The sequence below is a fragment of the Sceloporus occidentalis genome, unplaced genomic scaffold, assembly GCF_023333645.1.
Source record: "Sceloporus occidentalis isolate IW3139 unplaced genomic scaffold, rSceOcc1.0.p SCAF_20, whole genome shotgun sequence".
NCBI classification, from domain to species: domain Eukaryota; kingdom Metazoa; phylum Chordata; class Lepidosauria; order Squamata; family Phrynosomatidae; genus Sceloporus; species Sceloporus occidentalis.
The window spans coordinates 9,154,612-9,172,585 of record NW_028317000.1 but is presented as its reverse complement, the minus strand read 5'-3'; the positions used below and the strand labels follow the sequence as shown (position 1 = coordinate 9,172,585).

Sequence of the window (17,974 nt, the reverse complement as noted above, 5' to 3'; positions counted from 1 at the left end):
GTTTTCATTGTAATGAAGAATGCCAGACATGCAGTGGGAGAGATCAGTATACAAATAACTGAGAATGGCAGTCTCAGACACCTGGATGGATATGGGTAGAGGAACGCACCTTTCCTCAACCCAAAAGTTGAGGCACATTTTAAAAACACTTGTTACAACCTTTACAGCCTTACACTGGCTGCATTCTAGCTGAAAGACTGTATTTTCCTATATGAGCCAGGTAGGTTTCAAGGTCTTCAGGGAGAATTTTCCTTCACTCTCAGTGCATTTGGTGATGGAAAGGGCCTTCCTGGTGGCTTCAGACATTTGGTTCGTATCCCTTAACATGGCAGAAGGATCTTCAAAATTGGCATGCTGTGCTTTTATCTTTTAAATCATGCTTTTCATGTGCTCTAAAGTGTTTCAATGATATGGGTTTTTCAATATGGAGTGGGCCCTCCACATTTGCTGGAGTTAGGGGCACAAGACTCTTGTGAAAGTGAAAAAGCCGCAAACAAAAAAAAAACACGACTTCTTTTTTTTTACCTGAGAGACCACCTCTCTTAGGATCACAGAGTTGGAAGAGACCCCAAGGGCCATTCAGTCCAACCTGCTACCATGCAGGAACTCACAATCCTTTGGTCACAGTCCAATTTGTTAACATCCATTTTGAATTGTGGTGCCCAGAACTGGACACAGTATTATTCCAGGTGAGCCATGGTTTCCAGGCCCTTCACCATTTTGGTGAATGATGGAGAGTGATGGAATCTCCTTCTTTGGAGGTTTTTAAACAAGGCTGAATGGCCACCTGTCGGGGATGCTTTGATTTGGGTCTCTTCCAACTCTATGGTTCTAATTAAAAATGTAATATATATATGACAGTGGCCTTTACAATGAAGTACAATTTGCCTCTATGATCCTCCTCTTCCACATCTGCGTACGTAAATGCCATTTCGGCTCCAGCCCCAACCCAGTGAACAGCCAGCATTTGTGATACATCAGGATGCCATGTCATGAGATGTCCATTAGAGGCCGCAGGACTCAATACATCAAAATGACACCTCTCCATCCTTCTGCTATTCCTTTATCCTCAAAAAACAACAACAAAAAACCGAAACTGCCATTCTTTTCAATGGGGAGTGAGCAACAGACCGTCCCACTGGGATTGTATACCATAAGCCAGATCCAACCGCCTGTCATTATTATACCCTCAAGTCAGGACTGAATTGATCTCCACAAAAGCTGAGAGCGCAGACTTTCACTGAAACAATTAGATTTCACGGTGGGCATTTTTCATTTTGCCAACCCCTCCATGTTTCTAGTCCTTCAGGTTTTAAAGAAAGGCTTCGGAAGTGATTGGACATGATCTGGCGAAATTTCAGATCAAGATTGTCGGCAGTTGTGGGGGAGTTTGGTCTCCCATACTGCCGGCAAAAACCACAATTAAAATTATGCAAAGTTAACGTTATGTAAAATATGTTCTGTTTGCATAACTTATGCAAATCTGAGAATCTTGTCCCTTTTGGGGAGTGGGGGATAGAGATAAAATTGCCTTGAGACAGTTATCTTAGACTTCCTAGTTGAAATTTCCACTCAGCTCTAAAACTAAGGGAGTTTCCTTAAATCAGCTGCATTCGCTTGCTCTCTCGGCCTGTTCTAAGTCACAGGGTTGTTGTAAAGATGGAAGGAAGAAAGGATGATCAGACACAATGGCCCCAGTCAGATCCCACCCAAGAAATCACCCATTTACTTTTCACATCTTCTGGACTTTAACTCCCATTACTCCAATCACTGGATATGCTGGTTAAGGTGCATGGGAAATGAGAGCCACAAACATTTGGGGAATCGTAGAAACATAGAGTTGAAAGAGACCCCAAGGGCCATCCACTCCAACCCCATTCTGCCATGCAGGAACTCACAGTCAAAGCATCTCCATTGACAGATGGCCATCCAGCGGCCTCTGTTTAAAGACCTCCAATGAAGGAGATTCCATCACTCACCAAGGGAGTGTGTTCCACTGTCAAACAGCCCTCACTGTCAGGAAGTTCTTCCTAATGTTGAGGTGGAATCTCTTTTCCTGTAGCTTGCATCCATTGTTCCGGGTCCTAGTCTCTGGAGCAGCAGAAAACAAGCTTGCTCCCTCCTTAATATGACATCCCTTCAAATATTTAAACAGGGCTGTCATATCATCTCTTAACCTTCTCTTCAATGGGGAATGAAGCCAAAGTTCAGGGAAGCCTGTCTTTGGCCATGATATAAAATAATAATGGAGGAGGTGAGGAGTGGTGTCAGGCCAATTCACTACTCCCAACAAGAATAAAACCAGTGAATTAATGAAAATTATTCAGCAATCGATTCGATGATCTTATTCTAGTCAGGACTTTCAATGTGATGTAAGCTGAGGGTGCTAACCATGCCTACAGCCTCTAATGTTGCTGGGCTGCAACTCCCAGCATCCCTGGCCAGCAAAGCTAAAGGCAAGGGTTGCTGGGAGTTGTAACCCAGCAGTAGCTGGAGGGCTGCATTTTACACCAACATATTTCACTTTCAGCTTGTAGGGTGCAGACACACACCTAGGCCCCAGACCCCAAATCTCCCTTTAAGTGCTCCCCTCACACTCCAAGGCAGCTCCAATGGCCATGAAGGCTGAGAGATTCTGGGAGCTGCAGTTCAAAAAAGAACCTTTCCCATGCTCTGGGATTCATTGCTATTCCTATCATCCCCATTACTGGTTATGCTGGCAAAGGATGATGGGGAGTAGAGTTCACCTAGAGAAACCACCAGTCTCCCCACCTACAGAGCAGAGCTTCTTCCCTGTTTCACTCTAGCCTTGCCTGTCTGCTATCTCACTTAAAGCGACTAAAATACTTCCAGCCAAACAATTAATAAAAACAGGTGGGCAGAGACATCACTAGGGTTCGCATCAGCCAGTGCGCTAACTCATGATGGCACCACACCCCCACTGACCACCTCCCACGCCAAACTATACAAAAACCTTCATAATGTTTGTTGTACTAATGTTACCTGTAAATTGCAATTCTCATATATAGTTGCATGTACAGTTTCCATTTTATAGTTTAGGACAAATTTGGGGAGCCTTTCAGGAGCCCATTTTTTGCCCTGGAACTCTCTAAAGATGGCCAAAATATGGGGGGAAACTTAATAGTGTGCAAAATTCCCCAACTGGTTTTCAAACGTGTACAAGCACATCTCCGTTCACAAAGCCTCTGACAGGGAAACTTCTTTTGATGAAGTTTTAAAATGTCCAGCAGTGCCTACATTCTTCTCTTTATCATCTCTCTAGGTGGATTTTTTTATTAGTAACATCAGCATTGAGAGGTTGTTAAAGAAAAGCTGGAGAAACACAGATGTTTGATGCTGGGTTGCAGCAGTATGTCTGCAGTATACCATGCAATAAAGTTGAGTTGGAGGAAAAAGTGAGATACTTCTGTGTGAGATTAGCTTTCTTCTGTATCTGTTTAATGTTCACAAGCCACCTTGAGCACCAAGGCTGGTTTTGGGTTGGGAAGCACTATTTGTGCGTGTGCCTCCCTACAGCAGTCAACAGTAACAGCCTCCCAAGTCCCTTAGGGAGCATGTTATGTACAGCAAAGGAGAAAGAAAAGTGGAGAGCAGGTAAACCTGCATCAATAGCTACCCCACAAAACGTTAAAGATCCGTAAGCTTGGCCATTAAAAAAGGAAGCATAAGAAAAGTGGAGGCTTGTGGGAGGAGTAAAACATCCCTGGATGTAATGTATTTCAGAAGAAGCCTTGTGGTGATATGCAAAGTTTATGTCACCTGGTTATTTCATTCCACATGTGAACACTATTTTGTTTTCAATATAGGTTTGCTGAAGCCTGCTGAACTGATCTTTTCTGTGGTGTAGGAGTCTATCCCCGTTCTTTCCATGTTACTTCTGCCTCTGGTCCCAAATTTTCTGCTAAACAAGTCCAGGAACCAGTTGCATCACTAGGGTTGGTGCCACCCAGTGTGGGTGCCTGGAAGGGGCTTCCTCACTCACCCGTCCCCCAGCCAGCTGGCCACCTGCTGCCTGGTGAGACCCAGAAAGGGCTGCTGGGGGGTGGGTGGCTAGGCAAGAGGGGCAACGACTGGGGGTACTGGGAGCAGGGCTTTTCGTTCAGGCTTCTCTACGGCTGTGGCTCCCTTGGCTAAGAGAGCCAGGGCAGCAGGAAGGGGCGTGCACCTGTCACCCACATGCGTCAGGGATACATTCTTCCAGAATGTGCCCAAATAGCCTGGAAAACTCACAGAAAATGCTGGCCGTGAAAGCCTTCCACTTCATGACGGCTACTTTGTTTGCAGTTTTGGGAATTCAAGGAGTTTACCCGTTCCATAATTAATCAGGCTCTGTGAAACCAGAAGCACCCGACTCTCAGCCGCTGCAGGCTGTTGTCCGTGTAGAAATGACAGCATTGAGCCTAACGCCATCAGGCGTCTGGGCCGGCATTGATTGACGGCGCACGAGATCGGTCTGGACAGCAACAGTCGTCTCCAGAGCGCCTGGAATGGATGCGACCTGCTGAAGTCAGGCGTGGAAGACTCCAGCGGCCCTTTGGTGCCAGCCAGTCCCTTTGCCCACCCGACCCCTCCGTTCTTCCTTTCCCCTCGTTCTTCACATTCTCTCCTTTGCCCCCTTCTTTAGCTCATAGCAAATCAGGGGCACAGAAGATGAATTGGCCATGGACATGCATGTTAGATATCCATGGTTGCACATGCACTATGATTTATTCATTCCTTCCCCCCCCCCTTATTTCCAAAGCTCTTCCAATTGATTTTGGGGATGGGACAGGGGAATCCTATATTCGGCCACCTGTTTGTTGTTCTTAAGTACCTACAAGACAATTCTGACTTACGGCAACCCTACCATGAGGGTTTTCTTAGCAAACTTTATGTGGAGGAGGTTTGCCTTCCTTTGAGGCAGGGAGAGTGGGATTTGAACCTTGGTCTCCTGGTATCCTAAACATCACTCCACCTGGATGGCCCCTGTACTTCAGTATCCAGTATCAAAAGAACGGGGCCTTTTTCCAGGGGCGGCTGGCAAAGCTCCTCTATGTTTTAATCTGAACTTTAAAGAAGATTGACAGGTGCTGAAACCCAAACAGCCTTGGCACATTTGATGGTTCCTCAAGTCTGGACTAAAACCCAGAGCAGGTTCATTCCCCTGCTGACATGGAAACCGACAGTCACCACTGCTTTTCCCTTTCTGCTCCAGCCTTCCATAGTGCCAAATAGTGCCTCCCAACCCAAAACCAGCCTTGGTGCTCAAGGTGGCTTGTGAACATTAAACAGATACAGAAGAAAGCTAATCTCACACAGAAGTATCTCACAGGGCTGTTATGAGGATAAAATGGAGGAGAGCCACATATGCTGTCTTGAGGTTATTGGATGAAAGGCGGGATGGAAATGGAACTACTAAAATAAAGAAATAAAGCCTGGTTCACTGTCACATTTGAGCTTTTCTGGCCCATGTTTATACCACAAGGCCTGGCAACCTCAGTTTTATTTCATTTTATTTTTTAAATCCAAAATGAAATGTTTCTGAATGGTCAAATTTGATACATAATGCCAATAAATAAATAAATAAATAAAATCTCAAATATAGTCTATCTTTCTAGTTGAGGAGAACTGTTTTCGGATATACAACATATAGAGAATTCTGCTCCGAAGTATACACAAGTGTGTATGGAAACACAATTCTTGTGATGGGGCAGGGAAAAAGAAAACTCCTCCCGTTGCAGAAAGGAAAACTACTGATCACGGATGAATTGGCTTTTGACTGTTTCGAGGATGATCACAAGCTAGTTTCTGGAGATCACTGGTTGAAAAAACCAATTTGGATCAATTTCAAAACTGGGATTCCGGAAATGCATTTACAGTACTTATTTATCAAAAGGGTGGATAGACAATGATCAGAATAAATGAGTCAAGAAACCAGTGAAAAACACAAAGTACTGATCACAGAACGATAAGAGATGGATAGAAAAGATATACCTTTTGAATATGAGGTATAGCTACAACAAAGGTAGATTATAGGATAAGAAAAGAGAGTGATCAAGCCTTTTGCCTATTTGGTAATCATTTCCCCAGAAATATCTATTAGGCATCTACTCTTTTTCTGTCCCAATTCAGAACAGTTTTGGTGTGTGTGTGTGCTTTAATTTGGAGTGGAACCCTATCCTTGTTGCTATTTAAATGCTATTGCTCATTCTGCTGACTGCCCTGCATGTGTTTTCAGAAAGATATTTTAAAATATCATATAGATCTTAACTAAACTGCTTCTGAATTTGGGAATAAATTGTCTCAATGACTTAAGGCAAAGATTTAAAAAAAGCATGGGGTGAATAATTTAGAGAAAATGCAATGCTGAGCCTTGCAATTTGATGACAACTTTAAATGATAAAGACTGGAAGTTGTGGGGGGGACCCACAAGGTGTTGAAGCAGGACTGCAGAAAAGAGGAGCCAGCATGGTGGAGTAGTTTGCATGCTGGACTAAGACTATGGGAATTGGGGTTCAAATCGCTGCCCAGCCCTGGGAACTCATTGCCTCAGGGGAAGGCAATAGCAAACCCCTCTGAACAAATCTTGGTTAAAAAAAAAAACCCCTGTGATACTGTAATCATAGGGTCCCCATGAGTCAGAAAGGACTGGGAAGGCAAACAACAACAACAACACCTGTAGAAGAGAAAGAAATAAACAGCATAGAATGGGCCAAGGAATGAAGATATGAATGTGTGCTGTGGAATGGAGAAAGTCTCTATATTGGGAGAAAGGTGGGATATAAGAAAATAATAATAAAAATGATGATGATGATGATGACGATGGAGGTGAAGGGAGAAACTACCAAAGGGAGCAGTCTATCCCAACATCCCAACTCAAGTAAAAGCCTCCTTCTTGCTCTAAGATTTCTTTGCAAGAATAACACAGCTGACCCTCCGCATTTAAGGCTTTGACTTTTGCGAATTGAATCACTGGCAGATTTGATCAATATGTTCTCTCTAGGAATCACTAGGTGGTCCAGTGCAACTCTCCTGGAAACTGACCACAGAGTTGTGTTGGAGGACCTAGAGATTATGAGAAAAAACACTTCTCAAGGCATTTGTAGGTCCTACAAAACAATTCCATGCTCAACCTCCAGCAGAAGTTGACAACAGCGTTGCACTGAAGGACCTAGAGATTCCTAGAAAGCTGTTCTCTCAGGCAAAAAGACAGTGGGTTTTTTTATTTGTGGTTTTCTCACTTTCACAGTGGTCCTGTGCCCCTAACCCCAGTGAATGTAAAGGGGGGGGGGGCTGTAATACTATGATCGAGCAGGGCATTATAAATGGAATTTCACACAACTATGCAACTAAAACACTGACAACAACATAGACAAGCCCCTGTCCGCAAGGCATTTACAATCTTATACTGAACAGGATGGAGTTGGGAAAGTAACAGAGAAGGAAACCAAGATAAAGGTAAATTTATATGCACATAGAGACTTACAATCTGGTCATAGTAGGGCACGAGGGGTAAATCGAAGGTTATCCAGAAAAGGTGGGTTACGTGGAAGGAACTGAATGCCAGGATAAAGAGGTATAACACATGTGTTTTGGGGGTTCCTTGACTATTTCCACCTCAATATTCCTGAAAACAGGATTCAAATCCTGGAACGTGTACACAAACAATGATAATGTAGTCTCTAAACATGTGCAAATTGCAGTCAACCCATCTCTCTGCTGGGTAGCTACTAATGCCACTACAGTTGGCCCTTCCCAATTACGGGCTTACCATCTGTGGACTGGGGCACCCATGGATGGCCCTGCTCCATTCTTCCCAAATTTTAGGCCATTTTTGCATAGTTAAAAATGTAATGATGATGATGATTATTATTATTATTATTAACCTTTATTTATGAAGCGCTGTAAATTTACACAGCGTTGTACATGCAATCTTTTTAGTTAGACGGTTCCCTGCCCTCGGGCTTACAGTCTAAAAAGACATGACACAGAAGGAGAAGGGAGTGGTGGAGGGAAAATGAAAAAGCAACAAGTAACATACCAAATAACACAATGAGTAAGGCAAATGGTACTAGAACTCAACAGTGGGAAGAGGAAAAAACTCTTTAAAAGCTAAATAAGGGGAATGGTCCATGTTCTTAGGTGTCTCTACATTAATGCACAGAGGATGGGAAATAAACAAGATGAACTTAAACTCTTAACACAGCAAAACAAATATGATATATCAGGCATTAATGAAACCTGGTGGAATGAGTCTCATGATTCAAATGTATTAACAGAGGGTATAACACTAGTGTGCTGTAATGGCTTGGGCGCTGGACTAGGACACTTGGAGACCGGGGTTTAAATCCCAGCTCCACCATCGAAACCCACTGGGTGACCTTGGGCAAGTCACACTCTCTCAGCCCTCGAGGATGGCAATGGCAAACCCTTTCTGAAGAAACTTGCCAAGAAAACCCATGACAGGTTTGCCTTAGGGTCGCCATAAATTGGAAATGACTTGAAGACACGAACAACAACAACAACAACAACAACAACATAACCTATTTCAGAGAAACAGACCAAACAAGAACTGTTAGAAGCAGAAACACAGGCAATAATCTCTGAGAATTCTGGGCAAACAGGAGAAGTCCCAACAGACTCGAGGGGGGCAAACGTTGTCCTCAAAGGGGGTAAAAAGAGGATTCAAATAACTACAACCCAATCAGTTTAACACAGAATCCCGGAGAGACGTGACCAGTGCGGTGCCACAGGGTTCTGCACTGGTCCCACTGCTATTCAATTACAGTGGGCCCTTGGTATATGCTAGGGTTTGGTCCCAGGACCCCCCATGGATAGCAAAATCTGTGGCTGCTCAGACCTCATTAAATACAATGGCATAGTAAAATGGTGTCTTTTATATAAAACAGAAAATCAAGGTTTCCTAGTTGGAATATATACCTTTTAAAAAAATATTTTCAAGCTGTGAATGCTTGAATCCGTGGACAAAAAATGTGTGCATAAGGAGGGCTGATTGTATTTGGTTGAAGCAACAGAGAGCATGCACAATTCGAAACAGAGATGAGCACCACCTACTACAGTTGGACACAATTTGACTATCTTGTGAAAGGGGAAACCTTTACCGTTACAATTAAAAAAGGATGTTGACAAGCTGGAGTGTGTCCAGAGGAGGGTGACCAAAATGGTGAAAGGTCTGGAAACCATGCCTTATGAGGAAAGACTTAGGGAGCTTGGCATGTTTAGCCTGGAAAAGAGACGGTTAAGAGGTGATATGATAGCCCTGTTTAAGTATTTGAAGGGGTCTCATATTCAGGAAGGAGCAAGCTTGTTTTCTGCTGCTCCAGAGAACAGGATCCAGAACAATGGATGCAAGCTACGGAAAAGAGATTCCACCTCAACATTAGGAGGGCTGTTCAACAGTGGAACAAACTCCCTTGGAGGGTGGTGGAGTCTCCTTCTTTGGAGGTTTATAAACAGAGGCTGGATGGCTATCTGTCAGCGGTGCTTTGATTGTGAGTTCCTGCATGACAAGGAGTTGGATTAGATGGCCCTTGGGGCCTCTACCAACTCTATGATTCTATGAAAACCCTGTGATAGTTTGAGAAGGCTAGATATCAGAATAATGATAGGAACCCTGGCATTTGAAAAGACAACAGTTCCTTAAAAAAATCTGAAGAGGACAAAAAGCCTCACAAAGCTGTTCAAATGAGAACGCAACATCACAGCTGTGGGATGTTGGCAGTCAGCTGAGAAAAAGAGAAACTTGGAGAAGGGAAAGGAATTGAACATTTTAGAACAGTGCAAGAGCTCCAGTTGTGAGCCATTGGCTGTTAGTTGCTGGAGAGTTTCCAGGAAAGAAAGAAAGAATTGTAGCCATTGGGCACAAATATGGTTCTGGTCCCTTGAAAGCTGGAGAGAAAAATAATTACCAGTCCCCCATATCAGATAACCTGAGAAGCACTTTTCTAAAAGTAGATCTGGCTGACTGACACCTCAAACACCTCAAAGCATTCCCGACTAGGAGATGTCAGCAGGGTGTGATATTTTGGCATAGGTCTCACTTGTAATTAAAAAATAATCATCACTGAACAAAAACGGTGAAGGCATCTGATCTATACAGTCAGCCCTCTGTATCCACCAGGAATGAAACCCCAGCAGATACCAAAGGCCACTATATTAGAGTGGCCCCTTAGTATCTGCTGAGGTTTAGTTCCAGAACTCCGCATAGATGGCAAAATCTGTGGATGACCAAGTCTCATTGGATACAATAGCCTAGTAAAATGGTGTCCATTATATAATGACAAGATCAAGGTGTGCTATCTATCTATCTATCTATCTATCTATCTATCTATCTATCTATCTATCTTCAAGCCATGGATGCTTGAATCTGTGGATAAAAAAAAATCCATGGATATAGAGGGCTGACTGGAAATTAGAGAAGCAAAACAAGTACAGTTAACCTCCTGTTTTCACGGACATCAGATCCGTGACCCTCGCTTACTCATGAGGAGCACATGGAGGGGGTTAGAATAGAGCGTATGCTTGAGTTTCCATTTTTGCAGGGGGTCTGGAATGGATCCTTGGGAGAAAACAGAGGGCTGGCTGTAAATTTCTGAAACTCTGTTCATGACTGGAGGTCCATCTTCTAAGCATGGTGTCGAGAAGCAGAATATGCTGGAAGAACAGTCGTGGTTGACAATCCCCTTTTCAACCTGTTCTGTCAGAGACAGCTGGCACAGTGGTAGGGTTTGGCTAAATCCATGTTTTCACCATATCCCTGGAGGTCATGCCAGAGAAAATGAGCACCAGTGGCATTCTCTCTATCCTGTCATCAGCACTGCCCTCACCAAACACCCAGCTGCAACAGGCCAGGTGAGGTTTGGGCCCTTGAGATGATACTCGAGGGAGATCTGTTCACTGCCAACCTCTCCCTCCAGCAGAGACTGATGCCACCCAGGAAAATGAAAGAAAAAACCCAATGCCACAACCCCAAGAGATAATCTCAAAAAAGAACAATTAAAGTATCCTTGCTAACAAGCAAACAAGGCAACAGGCATGGCTTAGCAGAGGCAGAAAAACAGGGCTCTGCAGTAAGGAGCAAGCAGGGCTGAACATGAGGAGTTATCGTGACACCCCTTGCATGGCCTTTGCCCACCCCAAAATAAGAATTCTGACCCTCAATAAAAATTTCCTTCAGTCCCCAAACTTCTATTCTAACTAGGGAGGAATGTCTTCCCTTTGCCCAGTTCTGCTTGAAGGCTTTCTCATACAAACCCATTCCTTGCCTATTGAAGGGTCACAGTGAGAAGCTTTCTATGCATAGAAGCTGTTGTTGTTGTCCAAAACAAGACATCTCCATATCTCTGCTCCATAAATATCATACTTTTAAGGACCAATTGTAGCACCATATGTATAATTCATGGCCTCTAGTTGTGACAACTTAAAAGAGAAGCCTCATGTTCCGGAGCACTCCTGTTGCTGCTTCTCCTCTTTTTGCTACCGGTACTACACTACTCTGGTGTACTGATTTGAGTGTTGGACTCTGAGGTCATTTTGAATCTTGATCCTGTCCTCTGGAGTAATAGCTAGTCATTGATGGCTCCTTTTCATCCTGGAGAGAAGTGACCAGTGGGGTCCCACAGGGTTCTGTCCTGGGCCCAGTGCTATTCAACATCTTTATCAGTGAGTTGGATTACAGAATTGAGGGCATACTTATCAAATTTGCAGATGACACCAAATTAGGAGGAATAGTACTCCTGAGGGCAGGATCAAACTTCAGAATGGCTTTAATAGATTAGAAAGCTGGGCCAAAGCTAACAAAATGAATTTCAACACGGAGAAATGTAAGGTACTACACTTAGGGCGGAAAAATGAAATGCACAGATATAGGATGGAGGACACCTGACTGAATAAGAGACTTATATGTGTGAAAGGGATCTAGGAGTCCAAGTAGACCACAAGTTGAACATGAGTCAACGGTGTGATGCGACAGCTAACAAGGCCAATGCGATTTTAGGCTGCATCAATAGAAGTATAGTGTCTAGATCAAGGGAAGTAATAGTGCCACTCTATTCTGCCTTGGTCAGGCCCCACCTGGAATATTGTGTCCAGTTCTGGGCACCACAATTCAAAAAGGACATTGAGAAACTGGAGCCATGTGTCCAAAGGAGGGTGACTAAAATGGTGAAGGGTCTGGAAACCATGTCCTATGAGGAACAACTTAGGGAGCTGGGGATGTTTAGCCTGGAAAAAACAAGGTTAAGGGGAGATATGATAGCCCTGTTTAAATATTTGAAGGGATGTCATATTGAGGAAGGAGCAAGCTTGTTTTCTGCTGCTCCAGAGATTAGGACCCAGAGCAATGGATGCAAGCTACAGGAAAAGAGATTCCACCTCAACATTTGGAGGAACTTCCTGACAGTAAAGGCTAGATTGAGAATGGAAGGGAAGGGAATGGAATGAGGGAGGGACCTCTCTGTGCAGTAAAATGTGTCCTCCACTCGTTCCGTTCCCTTCCTGGCCCCTTTTGGACCGTTCTCCGACCATGACAGGAACCTGTGTGATAAACTCCTTTGTCTTCACTCTCATTTTGACAGGCCCAGAGGCACCTGGCCAGTCACCCTGGAAATATAATTCTCGGCTGGATTGTGGAAGAGGAACATTTGACTTTTGACTAGGTGTTACTAGACTAGCCTGGCCAGGCTACGCCAGCTAGGAAAGATGGGAATTAAAGTCCACCAGCATCTAGACATTGACGCGTTTTGTACCACCCCTGGCCCTTTTCTACCAGCCCATACTAACCACAAACCAAGACCGCTTGCTCTTTGGTGGATCTACCAGATGCACACAATAGATACGTGCACATTTAAAGACTCTCTGATTTCTATGTGTCTTTGGAAGCTGCATGCTTTGCACTGCCTCTGTACTCCATTGTGTTGCCTGCCCTGGGATGTCGCAGGGGGTCATCAAGAGACCACAGGCATCCTGAGCTGGTTCGCAGCATGGCACAATCCAAGCTGGGCACTTCACGGAGAGAAGCAGGCAGCCCTCTGCTTCTTCCCTAAGCCCCAGCAGTTAATCCTGTTACCCGCTAATGCCATAAGAAGTCCCCCTTGGGGAGCGTCTATTAGGCTGATCTTGCTGCCACGGGTCCCGTCTGATCTACTTGGGGGGAGGCCCCAGAGGCGCCTAATCCTGCCTGTTTGGGAGCTGGGCTTTGATAATACTGACAGGCCGACCTGCCGTGCCACTGACACCCCCCCCCCCCCCACATGAGCTGCCAATTAATTACCGGAGGCTTCCATGCCTTGCTAGGAAGAGACATGGCAAAACACAGCCGTCAGTGGGTGCAGGACAGAACCCTCCATCAGTAATGAAACAGGATCTAACTGAACAAAGAGAACTCCTCTGTCAGCTACCTAAGCGGGCCTAAAATGGATGCTAAGGAAGAATTTGGTAAACTGGAGAGAGAAGAGGCCACGTGACAGCGGCAGTGGAGCCTCCAAGTTGAGGAGAATTATAACTTTAAGTGTTAGGCACTAAGGAAAGATCACAGGTTGGGAAGAGATTATGGTTTCCATATACCACAGAGGCATCCCCATAGCTAATCCTGGGGTAAAAAAAGAATGGGGCACTAAGAGGGACTTTCTCCAATCTAGACAATTCCTTTATGATGCAGCCCTCCTGAAGTTGGCACCCTCTGGAAGTGCTGGACCGCATCCTCCACAGGGACGTAGCTAGGATTTTAGGTAGGGGGGATCCAGACTAAGTGCCACCATTATAATGGGGCTTGGGTGCGGTGGCACAGCAGCACACACCATTCATTTTTCTAATGGAAGGGGGGGGGGTCCAGACCCCAAGAACCCCCCCTTGGCTACGTCCCTGTCCTCCATCATCTCCAAGTCTCTGTGTGTGTGTGTGTGTGTGTGTGTGTGTGTGTGTGTGTGAACACCTGAAAAGTTAAAAACAGAGGCAAAAGGTAGCATTCTGGACTCCCAAAGGTGGAGGAACTGTGGTTGTTTCTGGGGCCATCTCTCTTTAGAGAGAGCCAAAAAAGAAAAAGCTGAACTGGCCAGAATTCCATGTCTTCATTTAGAAAAACCAGCATTTTAAATATTAAATAGTAAACACACACACACACACTGAAAACCTATATTTTTTAATAGAAAAAGGGTAGACTAGGCCGTCTTGAGTAGTGAGGGAAAGAATGTTCAAAAATAATTTGAAGACATGTATAAAATGTATAAAAACACATTCCTTGAGCATCGAGAAACCCTGATGAGACGAATTCTGAAAGCACAAGCATCTATGCAGTTCAGGTCTAATTCTGTGCAAAATCCCCACGTGCTTTTTTTAAATCAAGAAACAGCATTTTCTGCACAGAAAACAATATTTCTGTACACAAATATTCTGTGCACATGTTGCACTTTTTTTGCACAGGAAACAGCTGTTACGGTTATGTTAAAATGCTATCTTATGCACAAAAATGCCCAAGCACCAATTTTGCACACATGTCCTGAACTGCAAAACTGGCATCGTGTTCAAAGATTTTCTAGCAGCAGAAAATGGCTAAAGTTACTCACTACTTTAGTTCTTTTGAGAACTATGGTAATTTAGCAAAAAATGCAACTCTAGTCTGGAGGGATTGAAGCCACAGACAAATTTACACACACACACACACACAGAGAGAGAGAGAGACAGAGAGAGAGAAAGAGAGAGCGAGGGGAGGAAGAGAGAGAGGGAGAAAATATGAATATGAATATTTCTGCATTCCTCCTGCTGGTCTGTCACCTTCTCCTCCAAATTTCTCACACAATCTGCAAAAGAACAACATGCACATATTGGAATCACAAATCTTGCCAATGTGATGGACAACCTGTCTCTCCTGCTTCCCTTTATTATGCAAGAGAAGAGACTGTGCTGTAATGGAGTTAGGAGTGCTGGATGGAGGAAAACAACTATACAACATCAGTGGAAGGAGTATGGCGCAGTGGTACGAACATGGGACTGGGACTTGGGAGATATCCAGGCTGAGGTCACTACTGAGTCACACAAAAGACCCATGGTGTGACCTTGTGGATTGCTTGTTTTACAACTGTACTGGTTTTATATCTGTATTAATACTTCCTTCCCTCTTTTATTTTTAGACTGTATGCCTTTAGCTGGCTGTTTTTCATTGTTTTATTCTACGATGTGCCATGTGCACTGACAGCACCAAATAAATAAATTGACAACAATAATAAAATAATAATTTTCTCCTACTCTCATCTAGCCCACAAAGTTGTTTTTCTGCAGGTAAAGTAAGCAAAAGAGGAGAGTCATGTAGGTCCTCATAAGTGCACTGGGAAACAGGTGAATCAGAAATGTAATTAATAGTAAAAACTAAAAAGCTACACCAGTAATAAGGCGAATATCGTAATATCTCACAAACTGTTGTAAGCCGCTTTGGTCCCCTACTGGGAGAAAAGTGGGATATAAAATCAATCCATCAATCAACTGGAAGAAAGAAAATACAAGATTTAAGAAAGAACCCACTGAATGTATGTCAACCTTTTCTAGCAATGGCACACTCTCACACAGATACATAGCACACCATGTACATAAGAAATTAGAATTACAATCCTGTTGGCAATACAACCGTGACCTCATACTCTACTTCAGGATATTTGGTTAAATACAGAAATAAAATGTTCATCAACCACAGACCCTCCAACAGTTCAGTTTGCAGTTGAACTCCTTCTTTGGAGGTTTTTAAACAGAGGCTGGATGGTTATCTGTCGGGGATGCTTCGATTTTGAGTTCCTGCATGGCAAGGTGTTGGACTGGATGACCCTTGGGACCTCTTCCAGCTCTATGATTCTATGAACACTGTGGCATGTGTAGCCACATAACATCAAAATGTGGTCACGATGGCATAAATGATTAATGAAGAAAGACGTATAGGCTAGTGGAGGTGCAGCAGCTTGCTTTTACTTGAGCCTAATGGGAAGAACCAGACTCTATGCCCCACTCTTCTCTTCCCCCGCCTGAATTGAGCACCAACTATGCTTGCACTTTGAACTTCATTTTCAACAACTGAAGGGAGATGAGGACAAAATAGGAAAGTGGGAGGAGAGAAAAACAGGGACATTTTAAAAGTTGGTGAAAAGTGGGATACCAGAGTATTAACTGGAAGTGTCCTTGCCAAATTGGAACAGTTGGAGGGTATGCAGCCATAAAGCGATACGGTACTGATGAATCAGCAGCAGCCATGAATCTTTGCTAGGAAGGCTGGTGTTAAGTTCTTTATGAGGAGCTCTGCATGCCCTATTCAAGGAGGGAATCTGGTAGATTGCATATGCCCCCAAGGCTTTATTGTGGACCTGGAAGCCCTGCAGAGCAAATTTCCCACCACCGCAATCCATTTTTAAAATATCTCCCATTTTGGACACTCTGGATCTTATTTCACCTAAAATACATTGTTGAAAAATGAAAGTCTTTTATAGTGACTTGACCTTCCTGACATTTGAAGGGGCTGGCATCCTGGGACCAAAGTAATAATTCTGGTGCCATAACAACAACAACAACTAAACAGTCCCTGGTGCTTCTCTATCCCTGCCCTATATGTTTGTCCTGAGCTTCACCGTACTGTTGATAGTTACCATTCTGGCATAAAGCATTCTGACATAAAGTGTCCAATGGATACTATAATTACCAGCCTAAAGATTTTACAATGTTCTTTTTATGACTTGTTACTAGCATTTTCCTTTTTCAAAATTACATGTTAAATGTGTTAATAGTGATTATTTCCCATCAGTTTCCCTTCTTGTTTCTTTCTGTGTCTTCTTTTTTCTAGGTTACGGTTAGAGTGTCTGGATTCCATGTTTCTAATAAATAGTATTTCATAACAATAAAAGGGAGCAGTGTGTCTCTATCTGCATGTCTGCCTCTGCCATAGATCTAAGGCCTTGAAACCTGGCAAGGATTCTAAGGAGACCCTATGGGTGTGTTCTTCAGGGGGGGTTTCATTCTAAAATGAATTAATTACTTTTAAACAAAAAACATCTAGGGGTAGCCATCTTGGCCATACGGCAAATCCAATAGCATCCAAACAATGATACTTTTATTAGACCAACCAAAATGCACAATTACATGTTGCAAGCTTTCAAAGTCACACTGGCTCCTTCATCAGGCAAACAGGAGGAAAAAAATTGAAGATGTTGTGGTGGAATCTCCCTCGTTGGAGGTCTTTAAACAGCGGCTGGATGGCCATCTGTCAGGGATGCTTTGATTGAGATTTCCTGCATGGCATAATGGGGTTGGGCTGGATGGCCCGCGTGGTCTCTTCCAACTCTATGATTCTATGATTCTAGTCATGGGTCTGTATCTTTCTGTTTCTGGCCATAGTTCTGATGGTAGGGAGGGCTATCTGCAGGCTGGCGCACCCCCCCCCCCAACTTTGGCCATGCAGTCACTGGTACATTTTCAAAGTCAAGGAAATTTAGTGTTCATTTGCAATTCACGGAAGATGTTTCCTTAGTATCCAGGATGTCTCCCTTTGCAAAGCCACAGGCTCCTATGTAGGTAGAGAACACTGAATTTCTCAAGAAGTCTTCATGTTTTGCATCAGGAAAAACATTATGTGGTCTAGAGGTAAAGTTTTCTGGATGCAAAACATGTAAAAGCTTGCAACATGTAACTGTGCATTTTGGTTGGCCCCATAAAGGTATCTTTGGCCTGGGACAGACCACCCAAAAGGGTAGCCTGCCGGTGGCCTATTTCCCTCCGAGGGGAAACTGCAGCTGCCAAACCAAACAGCTTCCCTCTGGAGTAAAAAGAACCCGGAAAAAAACGGGTTCTTTTTACTGTGCTGGGCGGACATCACAAGTACATCATTGGCGCGTTCATGATGTAAATGACATGTAGTGACGTGTGGACGCTGTGCATCACTTACATAAAGATGGCAGCCCCCATGTGGATGGGAGGCCGCCATCAG

The 17,974-nt window shown here is 43.9% G+C and overlaps 1 protein-coding gene across 2 annotated transcripts in view; it reads right to left on the bottom strand.

The window, feature by feature from the left end:
* Nucleotides 1–17,974, bottom strand: part of EFNA3 (ephrin A3) — an 89,779-nt gene that overhangs the window by 14,635 nt on the left and 57,170 nt on the right. The gene's annotated exons all lie outside the window — the stretch shown is intronic.